Consider the following 26,075-nt stretch of genomic DNA (forward strand, 5'->3'; position numbering starts at 1 on the left):
GGGAATAAGTTTCAGCTATCTATTGCACTGAATGATGACCACAGTTAATAATAATACATGCTTCAAAATTACTAAAAGAGACTTCTAAAATTCTCTACATTAAAAAATTATAAATTGGTATGATGACAGATACTATGTATATTAATCAGCTTGGTTGCATCTTTACATATTGTATATGTAGATCAAAACACCACATATATCTCATAAATGTACACAATTAATTTTTGTCACTAAAAATACAAAGAATTATACATGATATTCAGTAAATGAAATGCCATACACAGAAACTCTCAAGTGAATGTTGTGTGTTTGTTTGCATGTACATTTATTTTTTTCAGGAAGGATAAAATCTAGAAACGAGAACAGAGATGATTTACTAATGGATCATAGAAAATGGAAATAACTATAGTCTTACAGAGTAAATGTCAAATTATCACATAGTGGAAGAAAAGTTTCATCAAGAAATAAAACCTTAGAATTCCATTTGCATTATGACTCACATTTCATGAAAATAATCATAAAACAGGTAAACTGGTCATTTAGCATTAGAAAGCTTTTCCAAAGATCGTCTTACATAAAGCTAGATGGTGTATTCACAGTTGTAATATAATTATCCAACTTTAATAAAAAGTTATGTGATTATTTGTTATTTTCTTGGTTTTGTCTATTTTTCACTCACTTCCCATACTAAGTGCCAGAAGACTTTTATTTTTATTTTCATATTTTGGAGCGCCTCCTATGTGCTAGGAATTTCGTATATAATACACACACACACACACATATATATATATATATTCATATATATGAATTTCACATTTTATTTTTGGGGGTTGAGGATACAAAGAACCAGGTTACATTGACTGCATTTGTTAAAGATCTTTTTATAATTGTGTCCCACCCACAAAAGGTGTATCACACACTATGACCTCCCACCCCTTCCCTCCTTCTCTCTCTCTGCTCTCCCCTTCCCCCAACCCCCAACCATGTACTAGGTCATTAATTGCCTTGCCATCATATCAGAATTGAGCATATAGGATTATGGCTTCTCCATTCTTGTGATGTTTTACTAAGAAGAATGTGTTCCACTTCCATCTAGGTTAATACAAAAAATGTAAAATCTTCATCTTTTTTACTGGCTGAAAAGTATTTCATGGTATATATATACCACAGCTTGTTAATCCATTCCTGGGAAGGTGAGCATTTAGGCTGTTTCCACATTTTGGCAATTGTAAATTGAGCACTGATAAACAATCTAGTGCAAGTGTCCTTACGGTAAAAGGATTTTTTTTTTCTTCTAGGTAGATGCCCAGTAATGGGATTGCAGGATCAAATGGGAGGTCTAGTTTGAGTTCTTTGAGGGTTCTTCGTACTTCCTTCCAAAAATATTGTATTAGTTTGCAGTCCCACTAGCAGCGTAAAAGAGTTCTCTTCTCTCCACTTACACGCCAGCATCTGAAAGTTTGAGACTGTGATGTGGGCCATTCTCCTTGAGGTTATCCCAGGGTGGTTTTGATTTGTGTTTCTCTAATAATTAGGGATGATGAGCATTTTTTCATGTTTGTTAACCATTCCTCTGTCCTCTGTCTTCTTTAGAGAAGGTTCTATTCCTCTCTCTTGCCCATTGATATAAGAGAATGTTGGCTTTTTTCATGTTGATTAATTTGAGTTTTCTGTAGATCCTAGTTATCAAGCTTTTGTCTGATTCAAAATGTGCAAATGTCCTTTCCCATTGGGTAGGTGGTCTATTGCTTTGGATGTTGTCTCCTTAAGCTGTACAGAAGCTTATCAGTTTAAGTCCCATTTGCGTATTTTTGTTATTGTTGCAATTGTCACAGAAGTGTTCTTCATAAAGTCTTTCCCCGGGTCAATATCTTCAAGTGTTTTTCCTATGCTTTGTTTGAGGATTTTTATCATTTCATGCTTTAAATGTAGGTCTTTTATCCATCTTAAATCAATTTTTGTGAGTGGAGAAAAGTGCAGGTCCAGTTTCAGTCTTTTACACATGTAGCACAAGACAAATGAACTGACATTTGGAGGTGGCTGACCTTTCCCAAATTTCTGAGTTCTTAAATTCACATTTGTTTTCTTCTAAAAGTATTTAAGTCAAAATAAAATAGATCATACAATGAGAAGTTAACTTTGACAGTGGCTATATGTATGATTTCTTTGAATAAAATAATGGATCAGGGCCATTGCTTTCTTGTTCAATGACTGTGCAAAAATATCCAGAAAGACAATCCAAAGGTAGATCATTTTAACACTTAATGAGAAAGAGCTTTGCTTTTCATAGTGAAAGTTAGTATAATCAATAATTTGTCTTTGTCTTGTGTACTACTTAAATATACAGAGTCTAAAAACGAAGTTTGTGAACTCATCCTACAATAAGTCCCACATACCTCATTGCTGGATAATACTAGAATTACCTTCATAGTACTCCCCTGAGAAGTTATGTGCCGCGGACTGCCAGTCGAATGAGTCTCAGTCCGAGGGCTTTCAGGGCGAAACGGCTCAGGTTGATTGGAAGGTCGACGCAGGGTGAATTGACAGACTACTAGACACCACAAGTGATGATGAAAGCAGCTGTACTTTACTGATTTTTAGGCATGGTATTTATACATTTTTGACAATGTCTTACAAACTACAAAAGATATTTTTATGACTTGCTGATGCTTACAAAGTTCTTATCGAGTTTTGTAGATGGGAGTAGTCAACTGTCTTTTCTTAGACAATGTTTCTGCCCGTAAGGGGGAACAAAGGACTGCTGCTTATCAGCAGTTACTCTTTTACTTCTCTTTATCTATGTTTAAACCTTCTTTCTTTGTAAAACTGCTTTGTTCACATATTGTATTTTTATATTTTTATATTTGATTATGATTTTTATGTTGTTAGTGAATTGATAGTGAATTATGTATATGTTTTAAGTGTATAGTGACAAAATTATAGAGAAAGCAATTTCATAGAAAACTTATTTCAAAGAAACAGTTTCAAAGGGACATAAGGTAGAGATAAGAGACCGGAGGGAGCGGGTATCTGGTAGGAACATCTTAACTTATCATCCCTGCATTCTCTTGATACATTGTTTCAATTAACTGACCTTTATGGTGGGAACGTGTTCCCTTGGAGACATTTAGTCTCCATTGTATAGATGAAGTCATGGATTAGTAAGTCATTATGTTTATTCTTAGTTTCTGAGGACATTCAAGCAACAATTAACCATTCAACTCAACAAACAAGTTTCAAACAGGTTTTAGGGTAAAGGTTATTCAGGCCTTTATGCCGCACCTCATGAATTCTTACGTTCACTAAAAGGCATGCTAGGCAACTTATGCGCTGCTGTCGCAGGCCAGGGGGACCGGGGGCAACGCTCCGGGGAGCACTCACCGCCTTACCACAGTTTTTACAACGCGGACAGAGCCATCCCGCCACGGCTTGATGCCGGGGGTGCGGCAGTTATGCACTGATGTCTGCACCTAACATCCTTCAAAGCAATTTTGGAATTTTTTTTTTTTTTTTTACAATTGCAGTCAAAACTCTTGTATTACCCTTGATGTCCTAAATGTCATCAAAATGTCTTCCTTTCAATATTTCCTTAATCTCTGGGTAAAGAAAAAACTCATTGGGTGCCAGATGAGGTGAGTAAAGAGGGTATTATAATATAGTTATTTATTTCCTGGATAAAAACTCCCACAGTGCCATGTGAACTGGTATACTGCCATGATACAGGAGCCATGAAAGTTGCTGGCGAAAAGTTTGGTCTTTCTTATCCAAATTTTCATGTAGTCTTTTCAGCACTTCCAGTGAAACTTGGTTAACTGTCCAGATGATACAAATTAATAATGAACAATTCCTCTGATATTAAAAAATGTTAACATCATTTTGATTCTTGATTTGGACTAATAGAAGATTTTTGCTCATGGGAAATTGGATGACCTCCACAGTAAAATTTGATGTTTTGTTTCAGCATTGTATTAGTACACCCATGTTTCATCACCAATGATAACATGGCCAAAGACATCTTCCTGCCACTCCAAAACGTCTTGCCAAACTTTGACTCCCCTTTGCTTTTGTTCATTGGTGAGATTCTTTGGAATCATTTTTGTGTCCTTTTGTACACAGTTCTCCTCCTAAACTTTTCAGTTAAGATTTTCCTGTTTTTCTATCAATGTTTACCAGTCTGCTATGCTTCTTATATCAGCTGATGATTTTTGACACACAAGTTGATGAATTTTTGTAATGTTTTTGTCAGTTCTGCTCATTATAAGCCACCCTGGATTATCTTAATTAGTTTCATTTTCCTCTTAGTAAAACGTTATATCCATTTCTACACTGTCATTGTCTTCACGGCATTATCTGCATAAACTTGGATTAACATGTCCCAGATATCTTGGCCACTCTTGCAAAGTTTAACAAGAAGTTTATTGTTTGTTTGTTGCTGTAATTCAAGCTCTGATATTCTCACGGTGGCATAAAAAAATATGCAATAAAAATGATGAACAGCACTCAGAAAGAGGCTGCCATGTGTCAAAAGGAATACATCCGTGAGACACTGATATACCAAGGTTACAAAACCTTACAAAATTGTACAGTGCTGGCAAGTTCATGAACTTAATTGTCAAACCCCATATATGTTCTGATCTAAGTGGAAGGTATAAATGGATGAAGGCAAATTCATCTATCTATTGTGACAAAGTTGAAGAAAGAAAGACATTATAAACCTACCATTGCTTATATTCACCTTGATTTTACTAATATATAATTTAATGTGCTTTGTTTAATAGTTACATGCATTTTTCACCATTTTCCACAACTGGACTATGAAATAAGTGAGGGAAAAGAGCATTATATATATTTCCTTTGCTATTATTTTGCTATATCTACCTATAAAAATTCCAGAGCAATACCCTATCTCTACTAAAAATAAAAAATTAGCTGGGTGCAGTGATTAGAACCTACAACCCCAGCTACTTGGGAGGCTGAGGCAGGAATATTACATGAGCCCAGACATTTGGGATTGCAGTGAGCTATGATGGCACCACTACACTCTAGCTGAGGAGAGAGAGTGAGATCCTACCTCAAAAAAATAATAATAATAAATTACCAGGGGTATTCATTTTCAATAACGGTTGGAGGTATATTTTAATAATTTGAAAAGTCCAACAATTTGCTGTGTCACTCTTGCCACTACACCAAAAATGCAAAAATTTCAGGTAATTTATTTGATTATAGACTCCTAGTGTACCAAATGTTATCTCTTCAACAATTCAATTATGATGTATATATAAATATTTGGTCAGTGAATGTAGAGAGGGCATAGAGATGAACATAAGGAAAATAGTCACATCATCATCTTGGAAAGAGTAGTTCATAGCTATAGGATATTTCTTTGTTAGAAGTTGGTCTATTTTGATGGTAACACAAAGTAGGAGGCAAATAAAAAATGTAATAAAAAATCAGCATTTTAAAAATTGTTTTTAAACAATGTCTTACAAATATTTTTAAATACCCTGATCTTATTTTTAGTGTTTGTTTATGATTGCTTTAGCAGTGCGCAGTATCCCTTTTCAATTGCCAGAGGATTAATGTAAATTTTGTGTTACTGACTCCTTCCATATATCTAGAGGTAGAGAATGAGGGTGTGTAAGCTAAACAGTGCATTGTTTCTCTCTGCATACAATAATCAGAGTTGGTTTGATTTGAGTACCTCATGAATCTTCACTGGTGACTATGAGACAACTCACCTATAAGGCCTTACATGAGCTCTGTCTTTGTTAACTCTCCGATATTATCACCTATTACAATCTCTTACAAACTCTCTTGGTCCCTGCACTCCAGCCATATTGAGCTCTGCCCTATCTCAAATAACCCATTCAAAGTTCTTCCTTAAGGGTCCTTGAATGGCCTAGAATCCTCTGCTCATAGATAACCCCAAGATTGAACTCCTTATCTAAATTTTTTAAAAGTATTTGCTAAATGGTAACTTTGTCATTAAGCCTACCCAGAAAACACCATTTTTATCAACTTATCCTAGCACTCTCACTTATTGCCTGTTTGCGAGATATATATATATAGATATATATCAAGAACTTAATATATATTGCTTTATTTATCCCTCATAGTGCTAAACCTAATGCTAAGCCAGTTAAAAACACTGAAAAAATACAGTTAAATTCTTTTGTGAATATAAAATATCCAGGAAAATTTTAGAAATTTAGAAAAAAATTTAATAATTCAAGCTAAAAAATGAATGTAAACGAAAATTTATCAAGAATTCAGTTTTAAATGAGTTCAAAGGTGATTCATGCACACAAGCAGACAAAAATATAATATATATTTTAAACTGTATTTTAACAAGTTTCTCATGAACTTTAAGAAGTTTGCTTAACAGAGTAGGAAATGAGAGGTCAAAGAAATGGCTAAGAAGGTGGAGTATTAAGTTCTTGAACTCTGTTCAATCAGAAAGGTAGAGGAAACAAGGGTCCAGTACAAAAGCATAGCTTAGAAATTTGAAAAAAAATTATACTATAGGAAGTAGAGAGGGAGTAGATATATAATAAGTAATTATAATCTGATATCAATGATAATTTTGTCTGGATCACCATTATAATGATAAAATTGTAATACATTTTGTTTATTCCTAGAGATAAGATATTCAAAGACACTCTGTTAGAGTAAGTTGTATGACCAAAATTATGAAAACAAGAACTTAGTTTTATAACACATTGAAGTTAATAGGATTCTTCTTCTTATTCTTTTTTTTTTTGAGACAGAGTCACACTATGTCACCCTCAGTAGAGTGCTATGGGGTCATAGCTCATAGCAACCACAAACTCTTTAGCTTAAGTGATTCTCTTGCCTCAGCCTCCCAAGTAGCTGAGACATCAGGTGCCCACCACAAGGCCTGGCTATTTTTTTGTTGTAGTTGTCGTTGTTTAGCAGTCTGGGGCTGTGTTCAACCCCACCAGCCCCAGTGTATGTGGCCGGGGCCCTAACCACTGAGCTACAGGTGCCAAGCCTGGATTCCTCTTCAAAACCAAGTTAAAAAAGACAGAGCTTATGTAAAGCCTTATAGGTGAGTTGTCTCATAGTCCCCAGTGAAGATTCATGAGGTACTCCAACCAAACCAACTTTGATTATTCTGTGCAGATAGAAACAATGCACTGTTTAGTTTACACACCCTCATTCTCTACCTCTAGATATATGGAAGGAGTCAGTAACACAAAATTTACATTTTGGATTCTTCTATTTGTTAAATCATTTATCAATACTAAATTTTTCACATCCTAACATCCTAATTTTTCACATCCTAACAGTGACACTAACATCCAGTATGAAAAAAAATACACCCCCCACACAATAACACATATAATAGAATATTCTTTAGCCATAAAAATGATGAAATCCTGTGATTGGATGCAATGTGCATAAACCTGGAGGGTATTATGCTAAGTGAAGCAACACAGGCACAGAAAGATAAACATTGCATGATTTCACACATGTGGAATCTAAACAAGTTGATCTTGAAGAAGTATAAAATAGAATAGTGGTTACCAGGGGCAGGCAGGATATTGGGAACAGAGAATGGGAAGAGGTTGTAATCCAGTATAAAGTTACATTTAGAAAACAATAAGTCACATTACGTGACTATAGCCAATAACAATATATTGTATATTTCAAGATAGCTAAAAGAGGATTTTTGGAATGTTCTCATCACAAAGAAATGACCATTTTTAGATGATAAATATGCTAATTACCTTCATTTGATCACTATGCAGAGTATAATATTAAAACATCACATTGTACCCCACAACTATGTATAATTTTTATGTCAATTATAAATACATAAAAAAAATCAAAAAGGATGCATCTAGTCAGTTATCGCTTCTGATCATTTGACAGCATAAATTCTGGTATAGAGTATCATTTGTAAATGTTTTACATGTACATGCCCTGTATATTAGATTCCTTGGAGCAATGAGTTAGTGGATAATTTACTAATGTATTATAACAAACAAAAATGTTTATTTTTTTTTGAAATGCAGGTATCTTTTATCTATATGAAACTATGTTTATTTATTCATTTTTCACACAAGTATTTATTGCCTTATTTGTTAAATTATTAAGAGAAAAGTAATTTTTCATGATGCAAATGCATTATATCTTTATGTAATATAAAGATGTATAATGACATAAATAGCTTATTTATTCTTGCTATGATAACTACTTGAAATACTTCTTAGCAACTAAATATAGTCTCCTCAAATGTGAATTTAGACAACAAGGTGAAAATGTTGGGCTCAACTCTTTCCATCTTCAGCATTTCCTAATAATTTGAACAATTAGGCCAATATTTTGTATAAAGAATCTATTATATAAAATTATTGGGCTATTTCATTTAGAGTAACAAGATCCATTAGTTCCTGTTTTTTTTTTTTTTTTTTTTTTCCAAGAGCTAAGAGAATTCCTTTTTTGATAATTTGCAGCCACATCATTTATACTCATTACAATACATATGAAATCATTTACTTAGGAAAAGAGCATACTTTTTTAAGTGGTGACCCTTAAATTATAAGTTATTATTATTACTTTAAAAGAAACAGCAACATGGGACAAGACCACAAATGACATAGTATCTCTCAGTTTCCACTTAACTTGGTTAAATATAAATACAATTTGTCCTTACCCACTCTCAGTAGCCTTATTGGAGTTAATACAGCAGATGATTTGTCACCCAGCTAGTCACATGATTGTTCTTCACCCTAGTGAACATATTTTGGAAACAAACTAATGAGGCAATGTGAAATAAACACACTTGGTCCCCTTTGGCTGATATTTCTTTGCTAATGTCACTTATCCTTCATTGTTAATTAAATGAATATAAGCAGCAATCACTTTCCCTGTATTGCACATTCAGAAATAAAGCTGTGTAATGAGGTGTATAAATTTGTTTTTGTTGAAATCTTCAAGTTGAAGTGATGAACTTTAAAGCTGTGCTAATTGCTTATATGAGGGCACAGATATTTATGAAGACCCAAGCTCATTATAAGAAGCACAAGTGTAATGAGGGTATGCTTCTTTCCATTTACATGATACTAGCATTTTGGTTAATCCTGGGGTTTATGAACCAACCTATCCCTGTTGAAAATGCTAATCAAATTTGGTCAGAATTATCTACATAACAAATAGCTAGACATGCTTATCTGCAGTATGTGATAAGTGATCCCCAATATGGAGCTTTTTGTTTTCTTATGCAAGGGATGAGAAATCACAGCCCCAAGTGCTGCCAGTCACTTACTCTGAACAATATACTTTTTCTTCACAATGGACATCAAATTAAATAATAATGATAAAAGTCCAAGAGTGTACTGCCTGCAGAGTAATTAGTGTCTAGGGAGTTCATAATTGTGGATAAATCATGTGCTTAAAATTTGTTTCTAGTATAAAATTGGTCAAAATTTCTTACTCTTACAAAGTTTTGCCTTAAGAAAACCTTTTTATTAATAAAAGGTTTTATCAATATTCAATCAAATACCCCTATCATATTGTATCCCCTCAATCCTGGCCTTTTGTAGGAAGAGTCCAAAAGAGCCTCAAGGGTAAACCTCAAGAAATATAGGTAAGAAAAGGAGCCCGGGCTAGGCCTGATGGCTCATGCCTTTAATCCCAGGACACTGGGAGTCCCAGACCAAAGGATCACTTGAGCTCAGGACTTTGCTCAGAAGTTTGAGTCCAGCCTCAACATGAGCAAGACCCTGTCTCTACCAGAAATATTAAAAAAATTAGCTAGTCACAGCTACTCTAGAAAGCTGAGGCAGGGTGATCACTTGAGCCCAGGAGTATAAGGTTGCATTAGATAAAGTCCTTAGATGCAGAAGCATTTAAGACTATGCTTCCAAGGCTTTTTTATTTAGTGTAACAATACATGGCTTAAAAAAAAAAAAAGAACAATTGAAAAGGGATGGGCACAGTGGTTCATACCTGTAATCCTAGCACTCTGGGAGGACCAGGTGGATGGATTGCCTGAGCTCACAAACTGCCTATAGTCCCAGCTACCAGGGAAGCTGAGGCAAGAGAATGGCTTCAGCCAAAGAGTTTGAGGTTGCTGTGAGCTGTGACGTCACCGCACTCTACTGAGGGTGACAAAGTGAGATGCTGTCACCCCCAAAAAATTGACAATTAAGATACTTCTAAAGTATTTTTGTTAGTGGTTGTATTTTCCAGGTAAGGCCATTGAAACAACACAACAAGAAAAACAAAAACATTTTCTTGAACCAATGATCTTGATTTCTTGATTGCACTATTCAAAACCATCTAAAATAAGTAAAATACCTTAAACAAAATTTCTTGGCTATGCAAATGGATCCTTTCCACCCATTCATTGGCCCAGACTCTTCTTAGATAGAATTTCTGAAAATGTCACTAACCATATACTGTCACATTTCTTAATAAAAGAAATAATATTGTATTATAATTAATATAGAAAGGATACAGTTTTAAAACACTTTTCTTGAAGTTTAATCCAAACATGCTCCTATCTGAACTCTACTTCTATATCAAAAATTTTATTTTATAACCAGATACACCCCTTAGGCTAGAAACTAAAGGATTCTTTTATGAGAATCACCTAGGATCTTTTCTCTCTTCTTAACCTCCAATATTTATCTAAACACCAAGTCTAGTAAAGTCTATTTCCTTATATCTCATAAATCTGCTCACTTCAATACCTTAAACCTCTTATCATTTATTCCTGCCATAAACTATATTGAAGTTGGCATGTAAAATACATCATACTGAACTAATTCTGAATTTCATAAAAAATAACAAACCATTTTGGCAGTTTAAGTATGTCCCAATGTATTGCATGGAACATTCTTACGCTTAAAAACAAATTATTGTTTATCTGGGATTCAGTTTAACTGGGTATCTTGTGTTTTTATTTTTTTCATTTCATTTTTTCAACCCTTGACTTCAGTGAAAAATCATCTTTGTCTCTAGTCAGTACTCTGTCTAGCCCCTCTTTAGCACTAAGCCCCATGATTAACTTTCTAAAACGTAAACTGGATTATAGCAATACCTTTCTGAAGAAGAAAACCTCCTTTGGTTCTTTATTTCCTATAATATCAATTTGAAATTCTGTAGCTTGACTTTCAAGGCCATGCAAAATCAGATTATAATGTATCTTTGGAGCCATATCACCTACCACAGGTCCTCAGGCCACATGTATCTTATACCACACTGTACTTCATGCCATTGCTTGAACTCATGTACAGTTTGAACATGGATTTCCTGTGTGTAAAATGCACCTTTCCTACATCATTATCTGGAAAACTCATATAATTTAAGATAAAATTAAAATATTAATTATTTTTAATACTAATTACTTAATTCCTTTGAATTCCAGTGATTTTGAATTCTTCGAATCCCAGGTAGTTGTTTCAGTAACTGTTTCTACAACACTTTGTTATAATAATTGCCACACTACACTGCAATTATCTGCTTACATATTTGTCTTTCCCTCACTTAACCATGGACTATCACAAATAAGTGAGGACAGTGTTTTATTTATTTCTGCTTCCCTAATGTCTAGATGATTTTCCAACATTCAGTAGATATTCAACAAATGATTGATGAACTCAAAAATACCTCATATCTTTGATAACTGAAATTTGGTGGTAGTGAAAAATCTTTACTTATATTGCCCTCTTGTTTCTCAGTGGTATGTATATATCCACTTTAAAAATTTTTTTTGTATGGGCCTAAAATTGACTCACATAACATGTATTAAAAGGCACAATTCCCAAGTGTGTCCAAAAGTGAATTTTTCATATGCAATGATAAGCAGAAATCCATTAAAATATCTAATTAAAAGCAAATCCCTGTTCTGAAGGTTCTTTGTAATTGATTTGCCTCTATAGACTTCTATCCAAAATTGAGTTAAATGCAATCAGCTTGTAGTTCAGGGAAAAAAATGTAGAGAAACTCAAAAGGTCTAGGGAAATTACTAGTCAGGTTGTAGACATTTTTTTTTTTTCTGGCACTTATTCACAACTGAGAAGGTTTGGTTGATTGTTAAAACCTTATTTTCCCTCCTTTAATAAAATTGAAGGAAGAAAACTACAAGTTAGCAGTAGTAGCCACAATACCCAGCAGTTTCATCTGATCAGAAATGAGTGTTTATTTTTTTTTCTCTCTGTACTTTCTGCTATAACTTCCTACTGTATATCAAGGCCATCCTTAGAGAAAGAAATGCAAAATACACCCAGACAACTACATATACATTGGAACACCTCAAAAACAACATATTTAGTAAAACTCTGGCCACATTTGGAAGCTTTAAGGCAGAGACCTGGAAGTAAAATATAAAAAATAGATATCTAATGAAGAGCCAGGAAAATTAAACAACCTACTTGGTTGTCGAAATGCCCCTGGATTATCAGTCTCCATGAATAGCCTATGTATTTAATAATTGATATTTGTATCTATGTATATTTTATATTAATTGAAAATCTCTTTATAATTTTATATGTTTACTACTAGCATAAGAAAGAAAAAAGATATCACAGCCATTTCTTTCAGGCAATCCATAACCTGATGTCAAGTGTAAACACAGAGAAAAGACAGCAAAAAATATTTCATGAATCTAATAACCAAGGGACTTTGAGAAAGAGTGCACTAACATAGCTGTTTTCTCTCTTTTGTACTTTTTTGATGTCCATTGAGGCAGCTATGGAGTCCCAATTTAGCAGACTTCACAGTAGGACCAAGAATATTAAATTATCAACATTTTTTTTCCTTGTGATTGATTTAGAAATCCACAGACACTTTGAAGAACTTACATAAATTATCTCTGTAATGTCTTTCATCTTTCAATAGACATGAAGATAAATTATATAAAATCTCAAAAGACATTTATCAATAGCAAAGAGTCATAAAGAACAGGTATTTTATATAAAGAATTTTTAAGTAGGCAGTAAAATAGGATATATAATATACACATGAAATAGGGTCTTTACTGAATGTTCTAGAAGGTTCAAGGTGTCCATAAAGACTGAATATACAGAGTAATATTATTTTACAAGATTTTTCGTGAAGATCATAGCAACAAATCACTCAAAGGAATATACCATAAATACATGTACTTAGATTGATGAAAATGCACTGATGTTCAGTTTCCATTGCAATTTTGCACAACAGAATGACCTATGAATTGCTAATGAGAGATGTCACATTGAATATACCACCTAATTAAAAGGCATTTAACTTATACTGTAAAGTAATAGCAAAAAATTATCTATGAGTCAGAGCAAGATGGCAGACTAGAGGCAGCTCTTCCTCTGCAGCTGCACATGGTGAGATCGGGGAGAAAAGACACCAACCACCTCTGACTGATGGGCTCTGCCCAGAACATTGCTTTGGGGGCACAGGGAGGCAGCAGGAGACACCAGGAGCCTAAGAGGAGGTTGGAAGCATTGGAGAATCAGGACAGAGGGTGAATACTTGCATGCCAGCAGAGGTCGGTTGGTTTGGCAGTTTTCAAACATAGAGGGCCTGTCCTGCAGGGATTTATTTTGTGAGAGAGGGCCTGGTCACTTGGTGAAGTTACCTTTGGAGAGCTTAGGCAAGTGAGCAAGTGATCTTGAACAGTGCCAGGGGCTGGAACTGAGCCACTGGGCAAAGCAGAGCTCTCGTGGTTGAGCTACAGACCCTGGTACAGCCATTGTGGGAAAACTGCCTGGCAGGATCAGCCGTGAGGGTCCTAGTGTCAGGCCAGTTCTGGTGAGCCTAATATGCTGGGTAGCCATATGTGAGGAAATTTTGTGGCCTGTGCTTTTCTGGGAAAGTTACTATGTGGCCAAGGGACATGATTTCGAAAGGTCAAAAGGTATCAATTAAACAAGCTGACAAGAGCTTTAGATTCCCAAAACAGAAGGAACTGAGGGCCAAAAATTCAGGAAAACAGGATCAATTCTCCTCTGCAAGACAGAGGCTTCCAGCCTTCATCATATACAACTATATCAGCATTGTGATTAGCATCTCATACCCCAGGACACCACCTGCTGTCCAGGCAATGTGTGGTTATATATACATACATATATTTATTTTTCTTTTCAGCATTTTTCCCTTAGATTTTTTCATTCTTTTTTTGTAATTATAACTTTTTTCATCATATTGACCTTTTGTATCAGGTATGGAAGATATTCTTTTGTGTCAGATTTCCTTTCTTATTTCTGCAAATTATATCACTATAGGAATAAGCTAAAATTGCTAGTTGACAGTCAAAAAAATTTTTATTAAGTTATATATACATAGATCATGAATACATTTATGCCTTTGTGGGATTCAATGTGTTGATTATTTGTACAAATTGGAGTGCTTGCATCCCACTAGTTAACATAGCATTTACCTCATTTATTTAATCAGAGTGTTAAGACATTTGTGTTCTATACTTGACAGATTTGACTTGTACCTTTGCAATATGCTCCATAGGTATGATCCCACCATTAACCCTCCCTCTATCGAACCACTCCCCTCCTTTCCCAACATCCTCCCCTTCCCTCCTTCATCCTGGGCTATAGTTGTGATTCATCTTTCATCTGTGTTAACCAGTGTGATGAAAATATGTCAAATGGTATATAAAATCACGGTGCCTCATGATTGCAATAATGTACACAGCTATGATTAATAATAATAAAAAAAGAAAACATGAGTGATTATAAATTGGTTTCATAGTAACATTGAGTACATTGGATTTTTTTTTTTCATTCCTGAGATACTTTACTAAGAAGAATATTTTCCAGCTCCATCCATGTAAACATAAAAGAGATAAAGTCTCACTTGGTAAACGGTCTGTGAAGCTAGTGAATGATGCCCCATGATCATATCAATGTACACAGCTATGATTTAATAAAAAAAAAAAGAGATAAAGTCTCCATCTTTTTTAATGCTGCGTAGTATTCCATGGTATACATATACCATAATTTATTGATCTATTCATGAGTGATGGGCACTTGGGCTTCTACCATGACTTGGCAATTATGAATTGAGCTGCAATGAATAATCTGGTATGAATATCTTTGTTGCAAAGTGATTTTTGGTCTTTTTGTATATACACCCAGTAGAGGAACTGCAGGATCAAATGGCAGGTCTACATTTAGATTCCTGAGTGTTCTCCAAACTTCTTTCCAAAGGAATATACTAGCTTGCACTCCCACCAGCAGTGCAGAAGTGTTCCCTTTTCTCCATATCCATGCCAACATCTGTAGTTATGGGATTTTGTGATGTGGGCTACTCTTACTAGAGTTAGATAATATCGCAAAGTGGTTTTGGTTTGCATTTCTCTGATAATTAAAGATGATGAGCATTTTTCATGTGTCTGTAGACTGTGCACCTGTCTTCTTCACAGAAGCTTCTGTTCATGTCTCTCGCCCACAGTGAAATGGGATCACTTGTTCTTTACTTGATAACAAGTTTCAGTTCTCTGTGGATTCTGGTTATTGGACCTTTGTTGAAAATATAATCTGCAAAAATCCTCTCCCATTCGGAGGGCTGTCTACTTACTTTACTTACTGTGTTCTTGGCAGTGCAGAAGCTTTTTAGTTTGATCATATCCCAGTAATGTATTTTGATGTTGCTTCAATTGCCTGGGGGGTTATCCTCGTAAAGTATTCTCCCAGGCCAATTTTTAAAAGTGTTACCCCTGTACTCTCTCTAAGAATTTTTATAGTTTCATGTCTTAAGTTTAAGTCCTTTAACCAGTGAGAGTCAATTTTTGTTAAAGGAGAAAGGTGTGATTCCAGTTTCAGCCTTCTACAAGTCGCCAGTCAACTCACCCAGCACCATTTGTAATATAGGGAATATTTCCCCCATTTATATTTTTGATAGGCTTACCAAAGATCAAGTGATGATAAGTGTCTGGTTTTATCTCTTCGTTCTCTATTCTGTTCCATACATATACCTCTCTATTTTTGTGCCAGTACCATGTTGTCTTGATCACTGTAGATTTATAGCATAGTCTGAAGTCTGGTAGCATGATTCTTCCTGATTTGTTTTCATTTCTGAGTAATGTCTTGGCTATTCGAGTTTTTTTCTGTTTCCATATAAAATTAATTACTAATTTTTCCAGATCTTTAAAGTATGACAGAGGTACTTTAATAGGGATTGCATTAAATCTGTAGATTGCTCTGGGTAGTATAGACATTTTAACAATGTTGAGTCTTCCCAGGAATGGGAAGTATGGTATATTTTTCCATTCATTAACATCTTCAACTATTTCTTTTCTCAGAGTTTCATAGTTCTCTTTATAGAGATCTTTCACATCCTTTGTTAGGTACATTCCCAGATATTTCATATTCTTTGACACTATTGTAAAGGGAATAGAGTACTTCATTGTTTTTTCATCTTGACTATTGTTGGTATATATAAAGGCTACAGATTTATGAGTGTTAATTTTGTATCCTGAGATGTTACTATATTCCTTGATCACTTCTAGGAGTTTTGTAGTTGATTCCCTGGGGTTTTCCAGATATATAATCATATCATCTATAAAGAGTGACAGTTTGATCTCCTCTGATCCAATGTGGATACCTTTCATTGCCTTCTCTTGCCTGATTGAGATGGCTAAGACTTCCATTACAATGTTAAAAAGCAGTGGAGACAATGGGCAACCTTGCTTGGCTCCTGATCTGAGTGGAAACGATTTCAATTTTACTCCACTCAATACGATATTGACTGTGGGTTTGCTGTAGATGGCCTCTATCTGTTTAAGAAATGTTCCTTCTATACCTATTTTCTTAGGTGTACTGGTTAAGAAAGGATGATGGATATTATCAAAATCTTTTTCTGCACAAATTTAGAGAGTCATATGGTCTTTGTCTTTTATTTTCTTTATGTGATGTATTATATTTATAGATTTACATATATTGAACCATCCTTGGGACCCTGGGATGAAATTCACCTGGTCATGATGTATAATTTGTTTGATATTTTGTTGGATTCTGTTTGCTAGGATCTTATTGAATATTTTTGCATTAATATTCATTGGAGATATTGGTCTATAATTTTTTTTTGTTGTTGTTGGGTCTTTTCCTGGTTTGGGTATCAGGGTGATATTTGCTTCATAGAATGAGTTGGGAAGTATTCCTTCTTTTTTGATGTTTTGGGAAAGGTTAAGAGGGACTTTACCTAACAATTGCAATCAGTGTAACTGGCTTATTGTACCCTCAATGAATCCCCAACAATAAAAAAAAAAAAAAAAAGAAAAGTAGGTATCAATATAGTTGCATTTAAAAATCTTTATGCAACCTAGCTAGAAACCCTAAGATCATTTCATTGGTAAAGAAATAGATATTTTCTAAATAAAATAACTGCCTTTAATTAACATTTAAAAAAAAAAAAGGTTTGATATAATTCTGATGTGAAGCCATCTGGTACCAAACTTTTCTTCTGGGGGAGATTTCTTATAGTTGATCCTATTTCAGAACTTGAAATAGGCTTGTTCAAAATTTCCACTTTTTTCTGGCTAAGTCTAGGAAGGTGGCATATTTCCAAGTATTGATGTATTTCCTTCATATTTTCATACTTCTGAGAGTAGAGTTTTTTGTAATATTCATTAATGATTTTTTGAATATCTGAGGATTCTGTTGTTATTTGGCCTTTATAATTTCTGATTGATGAAATTAGAAATTTTACTCTTTTATTTCTGGTTAGGTTAGCAAACATTTATCTATTCTATTGACCTTTTCAAAAAAAAAAAAAACCTTTTTGATTGATTTATCTGTTGTATAATTTTTTTTTGTTTTCAATTTTATTGAATGCTGTTCTAATTTTAATTATTTCTTTTCTTCTGCTGGGTTTGGGGTTGGTATGCTTTTCTTTTTCCAGTTGCTTGAGATGTCCTATTAAGTTGTTCACTTCATGTCTTTACATTCATTTGAGGTCTTACAACACTATAAATTTCCATCTTAGGACTGCCTTTGTGGTATCACAGAGGTTCTGGTAATTTGTGTCTTCATTATTGTTTTGTTCCAAAAATTTAGTAATTCCTTCTTAATCTCATCTATGACCCAGCAATTATTCAGCATGAGATTATTTTGTTTCCATGATTTTGTATGAGTATGCAGATTTTTGTTGTTATTGAGTTTGACTTTTATTCCATGACAGTTTCAAGAAAATACAAGGAATAATTTCTATTCTTTTAAACTTGCTGAGGTTAGACTTGTGACCTAAGATGTGATCAGATTTGAACAATGTTCCATGGGCTGATGAGAAGAATGTGTATTCAGTTTTGTTAGGATGAAATGTTCTGTAGATGTCTGTTATATCCAATTGTCTTATGGTTAAGTTTAAGTCTAAAATTTCTTTGCTTAGTTTCTTATTGGAGGATCTATCCAACACTGCCAAAGGAGTGTTAAAATCTCTGACTATTATGGTGCTGGAGAAAACCAAGTTGCTCATGTCTCTTAGAATCTCTTATAAATTGAGTGCATAAATATTAATAATTGAAATCTCGTCATGTTGAGTGCTGCCCTTAACAAATATGAAGTGACCATTATTATCTTTCCTTAATTTTGTTGGTTTAAATCCTATTGTATCTGAACATAAAATTACAACACCTGCTTTTTTTCTGATTTCCATTTTCCTGAATTATAGATGAACATCCCTTTACCCTGAATCTATATTTATCTTTTAAGGTAAGATGAGATTCTTGTATTCAGCAGATAACTGGCCTGAGTTTTTGTATCCAGTCAGGCAGCCTGTGCCTCTTTAGAGGACAATTTCAGCCAATCACATTAATTGAGAGTATTTATAAGCCTGGTAGTATTTTGTGTATCAAATTTTTAAAACTCCAGTGGACATTTTTAATCCATTCGCCACTGTAGAAGTTGGAGTTTGATCAAAAGTTTCTAAGTGAGTTTACATTGGTAGTAGAGCATTGTCACTGTGGAAGATGGGTCTGAGAATATACTGGGGAGCTGGTTTAGTTATGACAAATTTCTTCAGCATGTGAATGTCATTAAAGTATTTAATTTATCCATCATAAATGAAACTCAGTGTAGCTGTATACAGGATCCTAGATTGAAAGTTGTTTTGTTTTAGGAAGTTAACAGTAGATGACCATCCTCTTCTAGCTTGAAAAGTTTCAGCAGAGAGATGTGCAGTCATTCTAATATTCTTCCCCTTGTAGGTTATGTTTTTCTTATGTCTGGGTTCTTGCAGGATTTTCTTCTTCATATTAACTTTGGTGAAGTAAATTATAATGTGTCTAGGAGATGTTTTATATGAGTCATGCTGGGGTTCTGAACTGTCTGCTATCTGGATTTCAGAATCTTTTGCCATGTTTGGGAAGTTCTCCTCTATTATCTCTTGGAGTAGAGCATCTGGGCCTTTCAATGTAGTCTCTTCTCCTTCGGGGATTCCTATAAGGTGACTGTTTACTCTTTTGGAGTGGTCCCACAATTCTCTCAGGGAATGATCCATTTTTGCTCTCCACTTCTTTTCCTCTTTGAGCATTTGTGAGCATTCAAAAGCTTTGTCTTCAATGTCAGAGATCCTTTTTCCTGTGTGCTCCATTCTGTTACTGAGGGATTCTACTGTATTTCTCAGATCTTTGAGGGCTGCAATTTCTTACCTCACTGTGTCAAAATCTTTGGTAATTTTTTCTTTGAATTCATTGAATTCTTGAGACAACTTTTGAATTACTCCTTGAAATTTTCATTCCATCTTTACCTCCATTTTGTTGATCTTATTTGCCATCCAAATTCTGAATTCAATTTCTGACATCTCAGCCATGTGTTTATGAATGGGATCATCTGGTGTGTCTGTTTTATTATTTCTTGGGGGAATTGATCTACTCTGATTATTCATGTTGCCAGAGTTTTCCCAAGGATTCTGCCCCATGATTATTTTTCACCATTTGGCTAGATGGGCAGGTAATGTGAAATTGGATTGGTGGCTCCTGTAGTTGTGGTTGACCAGACCTTTGCTAAGGGTCTGGACTGGTGACTGTAGCTTTTTCCCCTACAGCCTTGCAAAGGAACTGTATAGTATTACAGTCTGAGGCACTGGGAACCTGCTTGGTGTGGTAGTGTTAGGTGGCTCTGTCATGTATTCAGCTGGTCTTTGTCCTATCCTAGTGGATTGGTGACTCTGGGTTGAAGTCTCAGCTATTGAGAAATACAAGCAACTAAGACACCCTGCTCCCCATGAGCAACAACTGGAAGAGGAAAATCAAACATTCTTGTTACTATACAATCAGGGTACCATCTGAGAGGGTCCTTGGGTGATTGGCCAATGTTAGGAGTTCCAAACCAATTGACCCATTCACTACCAACTCTCAAGTGGGAGAGTTCTAAAGTTCTCCAGCAACTAGATAGCAGACATCTACAGGTTGCTCAAATGTGGTTTGCTCTGGTGCTCTGTGGAGTCAGAAAGGCCCACCCAGTAACAGCGTTGGACCTGGGGGCTGGTATCTTTTTCCCCACCTTGCACCTCTTTCACTCCCAGTCACTGGTAACCTCACGGGACTGTGGTCCTGCTCCCTCCAATAAGATGTGCCAGGGCTTTATGCCTGCCAGAGTCAAAGGAAAGTTAAGGCCCCCTCAGCCCAGCCACCACCCTCTGCCACCAGCTGGCTAGGGGAGCTGAGGCCTGCCTGCCTTGGGTACTCAGTGACACCTGGGGAATGTTCCACCTGAGCTCATTTGGAACCTGATAATAATAAGTCAGCAAATGATGTTCTTCCTTAGCCACCATGCCTTTGTCTTAGTTGCTCTGCAGCACTAGTATCCCTATAGGGTGAGGTCTGGCTTCCTCTTACAGTCCTTAGAGTTAAGGAGGTGTCTCTCCTAGATGAGACCCTGGCAGGATCACTTGACTGTTGCTGAATATTCATGAGAGGTGTCCCTGCACAGCTCCCAGGCAGCTCCCATGGCCAGGGAGGTGGTTGTAAAGGCAGCTTGGGAGTGCAGGGTGCACAGCTCCCTCAGCAGGGCAGGGCACGCATCACGTGGTTTTGGCAGAGTGGGGCACCAGGCAGCAATGGCAGGGCAGAGTGCACACATGCATGGCTCTGGCAGGGCAGGGTGCATGGCCTCTGGCTGGATGGAGCATGCAGCAGGAGGCTCCGGCAGGGTAGGGTGCGTGGCTAGCAATCCTCCTCCCACAGCTGGTTTGCACTTTCACAGAGCCCAGCCTGACAGCCTCCCCCACTTTTTCTGCACTACTGCTGGGCTTAGTGTTACAGTGCAGCTTTTCTGCCATGGCCTTTGCAGTGCCCATACCTGGCAATGAACTGCAGACCTTCCTGTCTATGCAGGGTTTGGCTTCTGGACCATCAGGTGAGGGGGAGATGGTGGACTTGACATTCAAAATGGCAGGGAAAATGTTAGTTCAGCTTTCATGCCTGGCAAGAGAGTGCTCAGGGTCACAGCAGGGTCCCTCTGGAAATGTAGTCCCCACTTCATGCAACTCTCACCCATGGGGTGAGACAAGAGGTCTTCAGTTCACCCCTTGCATGTAGAAAACCTACAGTGAGAGAAAAACAAAAAAACCCTCTTGGGGGAGGGGATGGACACTTTTCCATTGGGATGAGTTTTGCAAGTGAAATTTGCTTTCTTGGAGTTGCAACTTGCCTGAGCAGAGGTGATGTGCAGTTATCACTCTTCTCTCTCAGCTCAGCTCCCAGTCTTCAGCTTTATTGGGTACTTTCTGAACATTACCTTTCCCTTTGGATGGGAGCTTCTGTCAAATGCTGGCTCCATTTGGCCATCTTGCCCCTCTTCTGTAATTATAATTTTTAATTATTTCCTTCTTCAATAGTAAGGACTCCATTTTTGCTAGTTTTTCTGCTCCTGCTATTTTTTTCTCCCATTTTTAACTTTTAAGGTCTTTTTGTTGTTATTGTTTTGTTTTTCTTTTATAATATTTTTATTTTTCCATTTTTACTCTCTAAAGTAAGAAGGGATCCATTTTCTTTCCTTTTTTTTTTTTTTTTTTTTTGAGATAGAGTCTGACTTTGTGGCCCTCAGTAGACTGTCAGGGCATCACAGCTCACAGCAACCTCAAACTCGTGGATCCAAGCAATTCTTGTGCCTTAACCTCCCAAGTATCTGGGTCTACAGGTGCATGTGACAATGTCTGGCTATTTTTAGAGATGGGGTCTCACTCTGGCTCAGGCTGGTCTGGAACCTGTGAGCTCAGGCAATCCACCCACCTCGGCCTCCCAGAATCTGGGATTAGATGTGTGAGCCACTGTGGCTGGCATGGATCCATTTCTCATATGGTTTTCCTATCCCTTTTGTTGTGCTTTCCTTGCAATTTCTCTCCTATTTTTTAAAATTTTAATTCAGTCTCCATAGAGACTGTCAAAAATTGCCAATGCTGACTATATTTCAAGTTGTCATTGTGGGGTATTCAGAAAAGTTTTCAATGAGCAATAATCATGCTTGTGATAAACCTCATTGGCTATGATTCTGCCACTGTGCAAAGCTCATTTCTCTCTTTTTCTATCTCTTTTTTATAAAGATTTTTATACTTTTTAGTCTATTCCACATAAATTTCTCAAACGACAGGTAATGTACACCCACCCCCTTATTTACATATTGTATAATTTTATTTTAAATTTTATTTATATATCTTTATTATTATTACATTTTCTAACATGTTTTATTCTTTTTTAAGCTGTTTTCTATGTATGAGACAAAGCCTCACTCTGAGGCCTGGGCAAGGGTACCATAGCATTGGCCTGGCAGAAGAAGACCTTGATCCCCTGGTATAGGTGGTCCATCTAGCTTTGACTTGGAAGCATGCTAGTGGAAAAAATGCTTTCTTTTTTTTCTTTTTTCTTTTCTATTTGGTGAGGGTTGAGTTTTGACTTTGCTCGGTCTGGTGAAGAGCTCCTGATCTCAAAGGAACCACAAAACCCAGCTTACCAGAGGCTGAGAATTGTGAGTACAGCTCAAAGCAACCTGATGAACCCCCAATATTGCTTCATTCTCTCTCTTTCTGTTCCTTTCTTCTTTTGGTCAACTTTTCCTGTTACCCCCCACACACACATTTTCCTTTTAATTTTTTTTTTACCTTTTCTACCTTCTTGCTCTTCATTCTTCTGAATCTTTTGGTACTATACCAAAAAGACACTTTGATGCCTAATGTCAGAGATAATGTAACACAAAGAGTAGGAACAAGTGAAAATTAAAAGTAGGGTAAAGAATAAAACCAAAAGAAAACACTCATGGCAGAAGAACCAACAGAAATAGCCTGGCACCATGAAAAACCAGAACAGAACAAGCTCTCCAAGGGATCATGAGGTGGTGACTGCAAAGGATTCTAACTATAATGAAAGGTTAAAAATTAAAGAAAGGTATGGTAAAAATGGATGGTAAAAACAAACAAGGCAATTGCTGAGAAAGTAGAAAATAACCAAAATGAAATACAAAACAACCAAATAAGGGATGAAAGGTATGAAGAAAATAGAAAGGATATAGAAGAGCTGAAGAAATTGAAGCACTCAAACAGGGCATTTAAAGATGAAGTAGAAAGTATCAATAACAGATTAGACCATGGAGAAGAAAGATTCTCAGAGCTAGAGGATAAAGCTCTTGAGCTAACACTTGCAATTAAAGAGACAGAAAAGAAGAAAAAGAAAAGAGAATGTTCACTGAGAGATAATGGGACTTCATGAAATTATAGGTATCCCAGAAGAACAAGAAGAATATCCTAGATGAATAGAAGCCTTACAAGAAGATATTGTAAGTGAAAAATTACCAAGTATCACCAAAGATTCTGAAACACTATACTGAGAAGGATATCAAGCCCTAGGTTATCTCAACTGAAACATACCTTCTCCTAGACACATTATCATGAACCTATCCAAAGTCAAGGTGAAAACGAAAATTCTGTAAGCAGCCAGGAGTAATTGCCAATTGACCTACAGGGGTAAATCCATCATGGTGAAAGTGGACTTCTTAAATGAAACTTTTCAAGCCATAAGACAATGGTAATCTACCTTTAATCTACTTAAACAAAACAACTTTCAGCCCAGAATTCTGTATTATGCTAAGCTAAGCTGTAAAATTGATGGAGAAATTAACACTTCTATTGATATTCCAACATTGAGAAAGTTTGCCACAGCAAGACCAGCTCTACAGGAAATACTTAGACCTATTCTACACACTGACCATCACAATGGACTACCAGCAAACTAAACACCTAGAAACTAAATGACAAAACTGAGCTTCCACAATGATGCAAAAGATAAAACTAAGCAATCAATTTCACAAAATAAGATGAATAGAACACCACCACACTTATCAATTCTATTGATAAATGTTAATGGCTTGAATTTCCCACGAGGAAGTATAGGCTGGATGATAGGATAAAAAAAAAAAAAAAACACACAACCCATCCATATGCAGTGTGCAGGAAACTCACCCAGCCTCAAAGGACAAAGCAAGATTCAAGGTCAAGGGATGGAAAACAATATTTCAGTCAAATGACAATAAGAAGACATGAGGTGTTGCAATCTTACTACAGATACAAGTGTACTTACAGCAACTAAAGTCAAAGAAGACTAAGAGAGACACTTTATATTGGTCAAGGGAACAATACAATAAGAAGATATTTTTTCTTTTTTTTTTTTTTTGCTTAAAATAGCATTTCCCCATCTCTTTATTTTTTCTCTTATTTTAATTAAATCGTAACTGTATACATTAATACATTTATGGGGTAAAATGTGCTGATTTTATATACAATTTGGAATGCTTATATTAAACTGATTAACATAGCACAAGAAGACATTTCAATTGTAAACACATACGCAACTAAGTTAAATGCTCCCAGATTCTTGAAACAGAACTTAATTTGTCTGAGCAATATGATCTCTTATATCACCATAGTATCAAGGTATTTTAACAATACTTTTACAAATGTGACCCTAGAACAATTGCATTTTATAGACATATACAGAACACACAACCCCAAACATAAGAAATATACATTCTTCTTGTCAGCCCATGGAACATTCTCCAAAATAGATCATGTTCTAGGATACAAATCAAACCTCAACAAGAACAAGAGAACTGTATCTTCTCAGACCACAATGCAATAAAGTTGGAACTCAACTCTAGCAAAATTTACCATCCCTGAACAAAGGCCTATTTCCAGCAAACAGGACTTTATGTTGAATGGCAGCTGGGTCAGGAAAGAGAAAATTGTTACCTTCACTGAACAAAACAACAAAGTGACATCCACCAAAACGTGTGGGACACTGCAAAAGTAGTCCTAAGAGGGAAATTTACCACATTAGATACCTACATTCAAAAAACAAAACAAAACAAAAAAAGTGCATCAAAAATCTAATGAATCATCATACAGAAATGAAAAAGGAAGACCAACCCAATCCCAAACCTAGCAGAAGAAAAGTAATAAGCAAAATTCAAACAAAAATAAATGAAATTGAGGGCAGTGCTTGTGGCTCAAGGGAGTAGGGCGCTGGCCCCATATGCCAGAGGTGGCGGGTTCAAACACAGCCCCAGCCAAAAACTGCAAAATAAATAAATAAATAAATAAATAAAATTGGAAAAAAAAACATTGACTCTGATTTTTTTTTTTTAATTGATGGGGATTCAAGGAGGATATAAAGAAGCAGGTTACACTGATTGCATTTGTTAGGTAAAGACTTTCTTATAATTGTGCCCACCCCCCAAAAGGTGTGTCACACCCTCTGAACACCCATTCCCCTCCCTCCTTCCCTCTCTCTGCTATCCTCTTTCCCATCTCCCACTATGTAATAGGTCATTGATTGCCCTCATATCAGAAATAGGTACATAGGATTCTTGCTTCTCCATTCTTGTGATGTTTTACTAAGAATAATGTGTTCCACTTCCATCCAGGTTAATACAAAGGATGTATCAAAAAGATGTAAAGTCATCTTTTTTGATAGCTGAAAAGTAATCCATGGTAGACTTATACCACAGCTTGTTAAACGATTCCTGAGTTGGTGGGCATTTAGGCTATTTCCACATTTTGGTGATTGTATGTTGAGCTGTGGTAAACATTCTAGTTCCAGTATCCTTACGGTA

General features: G+C 35.8%; 1 non-coding gene across 1 annotated transcript; it reads right to left on the minus strand.

Moving 5' to 3' along the window:
* Nucleotides 1-22,343: 22,343 nt before the first annotated feature.
* Nucleotides 22,344-22,484, minus strand: LOC128578592 (U4 spliceosomal RNA). Its single transcript, XR_008377744.1, has one exon. It is a non-coding gene; the product is annotated as a U4 spliceosomal RNA (small nuclear RNA).
* Between the last annotated feature and the right edge of the window lie 3,591 nt (nt 22,485-26,075).

The sequence above is a fragment of the Nycticebus coucang genome, chromosome X (genome assembly GCF_027406575.1).
Source record: "Nycticebus coucang isolate mNycCou1 chromosome X, mNycCou1.pri, whole genome shotgun sequence".
Taxonomy (NCBI): Eukaryota; Metazoa; Chordata; class Mammalia; order Primates; family Lorisidae; genus Nycticebus; species Nycticebus coucang.